Here is a 12414-nt window from a genome sequence, read left to right on the forward strand (position 1 = left end):
GTAAACGCATTATTATAAATATTTATAAATAATTATAAATATAAATTAACTTACAGTCCTGCGCTTTAACTTTAGTCTTAAGCTTTTTACTAAAAGGTAATCCGATCTTTTTATGGTTCTTGATATTATTTTAAATGTTTTTACTTCTTAAGACGTTTGTGCAGATATTTATAAATTTATAGGATATTTGAATATGCAAGAATCTATCGACTGCTTATAATATACAAAAACATACGAAATATCCGAAGCGAGCTATTCATTATAATATTTAGAATATGAAGTAAATCTTTATTTATGTTTTACTTCTTTGATTGTATTCAAAACAATATATACGTTGCGTAAACATTTACAGTCTAGTCGTAACAATTGAGCTATTTCAAGACTCCATAATAACACTTAATCTAGTCAATAGAACTTGAAAAAAGTTTACGATCACTAAAATCACCGATTTAGGGATTTTCTTTAGGAGAAGGCTAACGACACGAGGCTGAAGAATGCGAACCTTGACAATAAATAATTTTCCAAAGGAGGGACGCTAAAACGTTGACAGCGTAAGCAAGTATGGTCGATATATTTTAGATCATCGCGATAAAACGCAATCCTAGATGGCTGATGCTCGGTGAAACATCCAGTTCAGAGCATTAAGGCTATTCTGGCCAGAAATCAGGAGTTACGATCCTCTTCCAAGCCGGAGAAAAATTGATAGAAGATGGGTGAAAATTAATCCCAATGTAGCGTTAGGATTCGTTGGGAGATTCTCAGCGTTGTCGGGAAACGACAGCATCGACAATTTGTGTTCGCGAATAAATTCGCCTTTGGGGATATTCCTGCGAATCTTTCTCCTTTCTTGGCTGGCTTACTCGAGGGATTTCGAGTCGATCGCGTGGCTTTGGTTGCCGATAGCCGACTTGATTGACACTGACGCAATTACGCTAGTTATTTTTAGCCGCTCGTTCCCTAGAAGAGTTGAAATGAAGTTGATTCCGGAACCGGTGAAAAGAAAAGTTGAACGAAGTTTTGAAATGTTCTGAGTGTAATGGGTTATGGAAGAAATGCAGATAATTGCATGATAATGAATTATGTAACATAACAAGGTGTAAATATGCAAGTTTATTTGACAGGTTGAGTGTTTATAAGTAGATTGCGGATATCTGTGCAAATTTATTGTTTTATGAGCATAATTAAAAAGATGGGAACCAGGTAGAAAATTTTTTTAGGCGATAAATATAATAATATTACACTTTTGATATTTTATATAGTTATAAAACAAATATTTTATAATGTCGATGTCAAAAATACGTTTTCAATGAAATTTCGATATCTATATTTATATATGTCTGGTAATAAATGAAAATAAATAAACGCATCTGGGGTGTGATTTATACCAACCACATTTACTGTCTGTTCAATCTCATATTTTAAATATTATTTTTACCATTATAATCTTCACATAAATGAAATATTCCATTTATATCTGTAATGCGAATTTTATTTGATTTTTGCCGCATACATCGTGTAAAATAATAACCATAATACACAACAAAATGCTACAAATTAAGACGTTAATTTCAATGCTAACGTTCTTTTTCGCAACCACTGATTGTTTCAGTTGTTCCTACTCGTACATTCATGAAAAATTGTAATTAGTCGCTTATGCAACGGGATTTGCATGTAATTGTTGTTAAACAATGCTTTGCCAGAATTCTTTTTTAACGAACACGTGAAATCCTTATATAACGCGAGCTAAATACCAGATTGTTCGGTGTTGAATTTAATAGCCTGTGTATGAGACACGCAGATGTCGATACACGCAAAGGTCACATACATTACAGTTTCGAAGGATTTCAATAAAATATTCACGAGACTGTACACTTGAGCTACTTTTAATTTTGCGAATTGTTATGTTTCATTTTGTCACGTGAAAATCATTAGAATCCTCGTAGGAAGACACTCACGCATATTTGTGTTACATGTACTATAAAAATTGAAATTGTGTACGTAAAATTTTGTTATCGCGATAAAAACCAACATTTCTTCAAATATTATCATTATGGCAGATTAAAATTGTATTATAAACTGTAGTAGAAACCACGTATATTTAATAATATTAACGCAACAGAATTTTATACAGAAATTAAGTGTTACTAGATTTATTGCTTAAATAAAAATTTTGATTATATGAATAAAAGTTTTGTTTATATGAAAAATAAAGCAAAGTAAAAGTAAAATACAATTTCTGAATATTATTTTTATGGTAGATTAAAATCATATTATATTCATTGGTAGAATCCACATTAACGAACTACCGCCAAAAACGCAATTTAATTGAATTAAAATTGCTCGTACATGTCTACGTAATCACACGAGCAAAAAGAACAAAATTAATTCGTAAAAGAATTGAACGCCAACGTTACAAGAAATTTTGGATGTTTTATAAAATTACCAGTAGTTTACATTATCGATTTCGTTGTCCGTTTCAATTCGTCAGGGCCAGCAATTTTCCTTTATTTAATTATATTTAATTATCAATTATACGTTATACAAGCTCCGTTGCCATCTTTTAACGCTCGGACAAAGGTATTGTCGAAGCTAGTCTTGTCCCGAACAAATTGAAGTCGAAGCGTTGCGTTGGTGTGCACGAGCCTTGATTAAATTTTGTCTTAACCGGTGATATCGAGACAGTTGGTCGTTGTCGCCGTTCGAAACGAGAGTTCGAGCGGCGATTTTTGCGACAACTTTTTTTTTGAGCAAGTCTTGGAAATTGGAAACTTTTAAGGAGAACACGACGCTAAATAGATGTGTTTCTCGAGGGAAAAAAGAGAAAAGGTAACCGGGCGATTCTTGAGATTTTAATTAACGCTGACGAAGTAAGAGCTGTCGGAGATGGAAAGAATTTAACAAAGAAACTTTGACCCCTGTTACCGTCACTTTTTAACTTTTATTAATATCAATGTACTTATCTCATTAGACTGAAAAGATTTTGTGTTTTTAGTTCTATATTATTATATTATTTCGTTTATATTTTATATTATACTATTTTATATTATTATATTAATATATTTATATTATATTATAATTATTTTAAAGTGAAACTTCTTCTATCTTTTGGTGCGCCTATAATGTTAATATTTTATTTTTAAAACGATGTATTAGTATTTTAATTGGGATACAATTGAAACAAAGATATATAATAGAATAGCAATTGATAATGTTCTCTGTGCGTGTTAGTTCAAAACTGACGCTGAAACGACACGTCCGATGTGATATAATAAAATGTGACATTAGAGATTCTTCAAAGACTCTTATTCAAAAAACATCATATATTGTAATGGTAAAAAGATGGAAATGTGTTAACAAAAATTGTTCAATCGGAGCAGCTAGAAAAATTATTTACTTATATTTATTATTACTTATATATAAGTGATCGCGAATATTTTAACTTTCACTATAAAACTAGTGAACACATTGAATTAAAAAAGGCCGGATTGTATGGAATGCATACTATTTCACTTTTTCTCGATGATACATTGACGGTATGGTCTCTCATAATTTTCATCTCGATTTTATCTTTTGTATACTTTTGCATTCTGCATGCAATCCAATTTCATAAATCCCTCGAGTTTCATCTGTCGATCACACGACATATTTCTTTATTTCCCTATGCTTTCATACATCCTCGCTCGCGAATATTGTCCATAGTTATTTATTTTTTTTCGGTTTCGAATTTGTGGAATAGCGATATTAATATCAATTTAGTGGCAGCGTTAATATTATAAATTTGAAAAGTGGGCATAAAAAGTATCGATAACTTCTTTCGATGGGAATCTTTGAAAAAGTGAAACATGGATTGAAAATTACTACTGCTTTTAATTCTTACACACGGTATAATATTAATATAGTACGAAGCAATAGACATTAAATGAAAGAAATTATAAAAAATAAAATATGCGATAGAACAAAATTGTAAAGGATTAATACTAGAATTTTTGTCATTCTTGATATGTTTATTACTTATTTAGAAAAATTTCTACATCGATCAATTATACACGATCGTGTTTTTGTTGACTCAAAAATGGATATCGTTTCTTCGATCCTCACCTTTCAAGAACATTGCAGATGTACAGGGACCATATATCATTCCGTGTTCCTTATTTTTCTAGATTTTCTTTCTACCATTTGTCTTTCGCCGTTCTACGTTTCGCTGTGTTTCATTCTGCGAGTGTATCGATCTTTCCATGAAGGTTCGTCATTTTCCGGCGAACCATTGTCACGTCATACGACTTTTGTATTCGTCGCCAATCGTGTCTAGATCTTATCAAGATACTGTATTTCCTGCTCCTTCCTAATATACCAGGAAACTTTTGTAGATCTTGATCTTTCGATAATTGGATTACAATCATACCATAAAATTTATTATATCCTATTTCACTGTGTCTTTTGTACTATTTAATAAAATAAATTAAGTAAATTGAAGTAAAATATGCGATAAAATAAACAAAAAAAATTAAAATCATCAACAAAATCAATTAACATAAAAAATTTAAGAAAAATAAGTTTATCATATCTCTCATCAAATATAGAATGAAAGACAAGGAAAATATAAACGAAAGAGTGTTACTTTACGTCTTTCCTTGTTTTTTATATATTAAGTTTTACAAAATTAAGGTTAAAATATCACTTTAAAATAGCATTTTCAGACACAAGTATCTCAATATTTTGTATAGAATATACATAAACGCATCTATTGATGGATAAAGAAATATTGGTTTTCATTTGTAAATATACCGATAACCTTGAAATTTCGTGAAAAAATCGTGACATTAAAAAAGATTTTTTCTTCGTTACATGCGCCTCTTGAAATAGTTTAACTTTGTCCTGAAAACAGTTTGTTTTTCTTCATAGAGTTGTAACTACGACAGATATTTACTATGTAATTCATGATAAATTAATTGAGACATACAATATGTACTACAATAAGTGCTAAACTTTTTTTATTTTGCGCATTATTGTATCTTTGCATCTCGCATAAATGCATAAAAATCCACAGTCCCCTTATCAATACAATAAAATAGTACTCGAGTAAAATGAAAATCTCACGTATTTAGATCCAAAGAAACTTCAATTTCATTCCGTGAATATGCATTAAGAATACAATTTAAATCAGCGGATAACGTCCAACGAGGAACATGGATTTTTCGTTGTTTGCACACAATCCAACCTGTTCCTTTTGCCTTTGCATGGACATGAATTATGCAACAATGCGCGCCTCATTTACGTTCAGTTGTTCAGTTCGTCAGGAAAGTTCCCCCTACAAAAAGCTCGCACAGAATGCACTTTGATTTGTCCCTTTGCATGCGTGCACGTCAGTTTTCTTTCACTTTCCATTCTTTTCTACTAACTATATCATGGAGAAATCAGGGAGGAAAAAGATTGGAAGCGACAGAATCCCGGGGAAAATGTATGTTGTGCAATTACATACTGCCCTTTTTAAAGATCGCAGAAAGAAGGTCTGCGAAATTATAGTATCCAGGAAGAACTCTTGGTAGAATACGATAACTCCTTGCGTAGAATACGATAACAAAATTTTTATGTTCGTGAACATATTGAAAAATAACAACTGACGAATTGAATAGATCGAGTTATTTGTAATCCATAGAAATACAAGTGATGTTTTTAGAATATTAAATAGTTTCCATTTCTTAGGGAATATTTGCTCTTTCTCTCTCAAATTGAATGCAAGCACGAAATACATGCTATTCTAGACTTTTCACTAATATTTTACCAAGAATATTTTATTTCTTACCTAAAAATTAAATAGTTATAATACTTTTCATATATCTAATTTTGTACGATACATTATTAAGGCTTTCGTTTGTTCGTTATAATTATTTAATTGATTGTAAAGTGAAAATAAATTTAGCATCGTCAGATTGGCGAGGATTGAACAACCATTCATCCAATCCGAGATCTGATCTAAAGCTGCGTGTCAAAGTGAATTTCATTTTTCCAACTGAATGATCCGTCATCGACGCGTAACATTCGCATCGTTGCATGCAAAACGTCGATATCATCGTGCTGTTCGATGTTCGACAGTCGCAATTCCTAAAATTGAGCATCGGAAGCGCGGCTGAACATTCTTTAATCGAAAATGTATATTTGAATTTCGTGAAATTGCTATCAAAATGACGCATCTTGTCTGTGAATTGCGGTGAACGCTTGAATTCATATGGGTTAATGTGTCATAAATTAAATAGTGATCAAAATTACACATTACGAATTATACTCTATATTTTATACATTTTAGCATACTACTTATATTGCATTTATTGCTGTGCGTTTCTAGACTTTTCAAATTTTCTAAAGATACATAAATATGCGCAATCCAATTCTAAAGATTGAAATCACTGCAGCTCGATTCATCTATAATATCGTAAGATACATTTTGTTGAAAATAAGTAAATATCCAGATAATTTTGGATCGTTGCGTAAGTACAGATAATTCGTATTCTTGTTACATCAAAATTCTTCTCTGCATACAAAGTAAATTTAGAGCGAAACCTGGATATCATATAACAATTTGAACACGTGTTTTATCAGTACAGATTATCATGGGATTCCGTTGCTCGTTTCCCACGTTTCCTAGCTGAATCGCGTTCCAGTATCTCCGGAAGGAAGGGCAGTTGTATGAAGCTACTGTGCGCGCTCGCAGCTACTCGCGTTTCCCTGATATCATCGTGGGATGGCTGTAGCCCACGCGACAAGGGACGCCTACGCGATCCAACGCGAGCAACATCTTAATGCATCCTCATTAGAAATACATGAAATCGCGTCGTTGAAGGACCTTTAAGACGAGGTATTACCCGAATATATCAAAACACGTATGAAAATGCGATTATACTTTAGCGGATATGTACCTGAGATGCAGTGTAATAGCACGATTAACTATCAGGGAATTATAGGAAATGTTTATCGACTACTAGAATATTTTAGTACGTGTATGATATATTGAAAAATATTGCTTAGCATACTGTCGTATTACATTTATCATTTCATTTTAATATGTTGTATGGTGTATTGAAGAGTATTGTTTGCTACATTATTTTATCGTATTTAAAAATATTACCATTGAATTAGAATATTGAGCTTTATGTATAAAAATCGAGGGAATTAATACTATAAAAAGGAAGGTATATTTTGTTACATTAAACAGTGTTTTTGAAATCTGCCTTATCTCCCGTTTTACCCGCGTTTCTTAGTCTTCCTCTGTTTGACGCCATCTGTCGTTTCCCCACTTTACTTTATTTGCCGCGCTTTTGACTTCCTAACCTCTTCTCCTCTAGTTTTTCTAATTTGTACCTCTCTCTCAACTGACTTCTTTTCGCTTTTCTTTCACTTTCTCCTCGTATTCTCACCCTTTATTTTCTCTTTTTCGTGTCACTTTGTGCTTCCTTCTCCTTTTTCCCTTCACACTTCCCTTTTCCCACAGAGCTCTCTGTCCGCGTGTTACCCTCGCCCCGAACCAAACCGAAAGTCCATTAAATAGTGTATTTAAGCTTATTATTTAGTTAATTTGGTATACGATAATATATGTAGTGTGAACATGAAGTGATCTGAAAGATTAGAATATTTAAATTAAAGTGTCAGAACGGAATGACATAGTCGAGACAAAAGCTTATGATCCTAGTACGATGATGTAGTCGTATGATAACGATGTTAGCGATAAAAAACTTTATTAAAAACTCAATCGACGTGTACCAGCATACTCGCATCTTTCTTTCTGATTTATGGTCGCGATGTGACAATCGTTACTCTTCTTTACGATCTTCTGCCGCAGAAGCTGTTCAACTATCGTACAAAAATCGAATTCTAACAATTCTTGGTGTATATAAATACATTCCAGGGGACAATGTTTATCCATTGTTTCTAGGCGTAGACCTCAAATTTGCCAAATTTATTTCATTAAAAAATATTTTTATAAAAATTATATTATAATTATTACGAATAAATAATTGAAAAAATATAGTTATTATTTTTATATGTTATTTGTATGAAACAACCAGAGCGTTTATAAGCATGTATAACGGACGGAATTAATAGGATGTCGTTAAATGCTCGATTCGAAATTTTCTGTACGGTGATCAGATCAAAGCGACTGCGACAAATACTTTGAGAATTCGTAAGAGCATTTAAAATAAGGGACTTGCAAACTAACGCAAGATATTCGCTCGTGTAATTAGCAACTTTTAATCTTAACTACTGGTAACGAAACTAAGTATATCTGTACCGGGATGCGAAGGGAATTGGGGAAGTAGAGAACTTTAAACATCCGAGTTAATAGACAGACAAGAACGTTTAAATAAGAGAATTTTTGTATAGCGAATCACACTGTGGTACGAGACTATTCCAACACTCGCTTACTTTCGACAAGACGTAGGTACTTTAATTAAAAAATTATGGGGAGATTAAATTATAATAAATTCATTCCTTCTAATCACTGTAGATACGTAAAATAATAGAACATCATAATGCGATTAAATTGATTTTTTAAAAACCGATACGCGATAATAAAAAAGATTAGCGTTTACAATTGTCAAGTCTTGGAGAATTATTTTTGTTATTAGTCAAGCTCTTCATCTTCAGAATTTTCAGTTTTTAAGTTAAGAATCAGATTAAGAAGATTCTTCGAACGTGCTGGAAAGGCTTCTAACGTTAATAGATGTATATATGTATATATATTATAATCATATTTTATATTTTACAATTGCCAATAATGATATGAATACTAATCTAATTTCAAAATTAATATAAGTTAAGTTTTGTTCGAGAATTATTGATATAACTCACGAAAGTAATGGAACTTTAAAAATTGAGAACTGTATTTATATTACGAATACTTTCACAAAAAGTAAAGTGAATTTTGATAATAAAGTTTTTTAAGACATTTTTGAGTTATGAATCGCCTCAACGCTAAATCGATAAAACATTCTATGTAGAATAAAAATTTCTGTACATACAATATTCCGGCAATACGAACGCCAAATTGAATGTTTAATTCACTCACAAACCACAACGCTTTGATAGCCTAGCAGGCAAAAGACAAATCCATTTGCAAGGCAGTATATCCGTCATTCGTATTGATCACGAATGTTTAATTTCCTTTCACCGAGGGTTTCGTCGTTTGATAGTCGAAATATCGACTGTACCGCGCCATCCAGCCATTATGGATACTATGGCTGTCTTGCTGATTTATGAACACCCCGTCCACGCCTAATGGGCGTTTTTTCGCTCGTAAAAACAAAAAGAAAATGGGGAAACAATGATAGTGAATCTGCCATTTCCTGCTAAATCTATTTCAGCCGCTTATTTGCCAAATCGGTTAACTTCACAAAACGAAAATCGGAGAAAATTGATGAAACTCTTATGAGATGAGAAGGCTGCGGGTATTTATCCAAAGCCATATCTTTATGAATAATTTTAAAAACATGGCATCTAGGTAGACAATTGGTTTACTTGTTAAAGATTATAACGAGTATTATATTATGGATATTTTATATACTTCTGTATAGCTTTGCATTTAATACAAGTTTTGCATAGATACATAAATATTCGCAATCTTAAGATAAGCATCAATTACAAGTGCTCTAAAACCAATATTTCAAATAATGAATTTAAATATTTTGATCTGTAAATAGCTCACTTATTGACGGCACTGTGAAACTGTTTGACTATTTTCCAAGCTTTCGATATCAATGCTATGAAATATTGACGAACATCAGATTGATATTGACGGATTCCGTGTAACCAGGGAATAATATGGTTCTGCGGTTCTATTATGGAAGGATGAAAAGAGAGAGAAAAAGAAGGAAGCAAGGTAGGGCTTACGAGAATTACTACAATGGTGTGAATTTCTCTGATGGCTGTACGACAGCAGCTGCACGGTTCCATTAAGTCTATTGTAAAATATGTTGAATGCAAAGACATAGGTGACGAGAAATGAGACAGTGGAGAGACAGATAAAGTTGACGAGTGGTGAAACGAAAAAGCGGAGAGAATGAAAATGTGTAGTCAAGAGAGGAAAGTAATGGGGCAAGAAATAAAGGAGGAAGAGAAACATGGATGGAAGATCGAAAAAACGGAAAGAGAAAGAGAGTGAAAAAGAAGAAAATTAGAAGAAAGAGAGTGGAAAATGTTGAGAGAAAGAAGAAATTGATAATCAATAGGAGAAAGCGAGGAAAAGAAAAATCCGAGAGATGATATTAAATTAGAATAAACAAGAGGGGAAGATACCTACACAGTATACAATGGATTATGCTGAAAAATTTTTTACGTATTATATTTTATAAAACATTTTGAAATTTTATAAGCACTATAACGAGACACGGCTATCGTGATTATATTGATCAAGTTTGGATCTGAAAATGTATACAGTTTTTAATTGTAATTGTGTTTATAGCACCATCCATATGTTATTCAATGTTTTTCGGATATATAGTGCGTATAGTACAGTCCTATAATCCTATTCCTACGAGTACCTGAAAGTGTATATAAAAGTTACAAGGTATTATTGGGAGTATACACCTTGCGAAGATTACTAAAATATTTGCATAAACTTGTATAACTCTAGCACGAAGGAGAAATAGCGGAATAGGGAGAAAATGAGTATTTTAATGATTAACTAAGGACCCCTAACTTGGTAAAGATGAAGGACTAAGAAAGAAATCAGAAGAAAAAGCGCGAGAAGAGTCGAAAGAGGGAGGAAATCGATTAATGATTGGAAAAACCGTGAAAAGTAATAAAACCGCAAGACGATAGAAAATTAGAATAATCAAGAGGAAGAGGAATATTTCTCTAGGAAGAAGGAGAAAGGATGGAACAAGGAGAGAATGAGTATTTTAATGACTGACTAAGGACTGATAAAGACCAAGTACATATAAACGGCTGTGCGTTTGTTAAAGAGGATGTGAGGGAAAGAGAGAAAGATATAGTGGGGCTCTTTCGTAGAGAATGACTTCGTATGGAAGGTAATAAAAGGAAGTTCATCGTGTTCGTTTTTCTTTGCCAACCGTTTCCACTTAATGACCTTTTATTCCAGTTACAGCGGTGGTTGCTCGATTAACTTCCGCCACGCGGTCAGGGGACATTATCTCCCCGCTGGATAACGCAACGATTTTTGCTCGTCTTTCGGCTGAGTGCATCACGTACACGGAAAATCTACCAGACGTGAGCTGTCTTGCAGCTATTAAAAAAAGGGTGGAATAAATTAAAGATACCTCTAAGCGATTTTTTCAAGTTCCATTAAACTGACACTCTGAATGGATCTTATGAAACATAAGCCGAGTGATAATAATTATTTAATGTTTTATCGTCTGTACATATAAATTCGAAAAGTGACGAGTTGTAGCTTGGGGATTTTTCTTTTATAATTTTACAACTTTTTAATTAATTCAAATAAGATAGTCGGATAATTTTTGATTTTTGAAACGGGTAAACTTTTCCTCTGGGAACCATTCTCTTTTTAACTTCTTTTGCATTTTCTGATAGTACTCGATGAATAGACACGGTACGTAGTGGTTTTGAGTTTAGGAATCCACCAATCCAATAGTTATGTATTTTTAAAGCTTATGGTTTAGTTTAACGTGGTAAATTTTACATTTAGACGATAAACTTTATTATTTATTTAAATACATATTGTGCTGAAAGTAGCGGAACATCGCCTTGTTATTAATATACGAATTCATTTGTCAAATACTATTTTTCACAAGGGTTGCTTTCTGCCGCCTAAAAAAATACATATATCTGGCCTTTCTTTTTTTTTTATATATTTTACGTGGAGGAAATCCGCACGGACGCCAGGCCGCTTCGGGAAAGCGGCGTGGTAGTGTCGGACTCCAACCGACTAAAACCTCCACGATAACCGTCCCGGCTGCGATCGAGAGAGGCCCGGGAATCGCTGTGAGCGTCGCAACGGGGCCTCCTCCGCGCGCATATACCTGGCCTATACGTAGCCTAACGCCTACCAAACTACAGACACTTTTCTATTTCTACGAGACAGTATCTGTCACTCATAATATCAACAAGGACAAACAAACAATTTACGATTATTCAGTATAAAACGAAGCAAGCCATGAAAAATGTTGCTACTATTTTTGCAAAACAACTTTGACTGGGAAAATTCCTAAATTTAAAATTGATATCGTTTGAATTCTATTCAATGAGCACTTTCAGTAAATATAGGTTTCGATCAAGAAAACTGGGTTTCCAGAAATAAAGTTCACGTTCTAAAATTCTTTTGTAAAATTTCATTTGCTTTACTGGCAATCTTGTATTGATTAGGTAAGAGAATCTATTACTTAACAATTTATAGCTATGGTGATATAATGTTTCATTATTAATTTAACTTTACAATTTTTGTAT

General features: G+C 32.8%; 1 protein-coding gene across 1 annotated transcript in view; it reads right to left on the reverse strand.

The window, feature by feature from the left end:
• The window catches only part of 5-HT7 (5-hydroxytryptamine receptor 7), a 222511-nt gene that overhangs the window by 30336 nt on the left and 179761 nt on the right, over positions 1-12414 (reverse strand). The window lies entirely within an intron of this gene.

This window comes from Bombus vancouverensis, chromosome 2 (genome assembly GCF_051014615.1).
Source record: "Bombus vancouverensis nearcticus chromosome 2, iyBomVanc1_principal, whole genome shotgun sequence".
Taxonomy (NCBI): domain Eukaryota; kingdom Metazoa; phylum Arthropoda; class Insecta; order Hymenoptera; family Apidae; genus Bombus; species Bombus vancouverensis.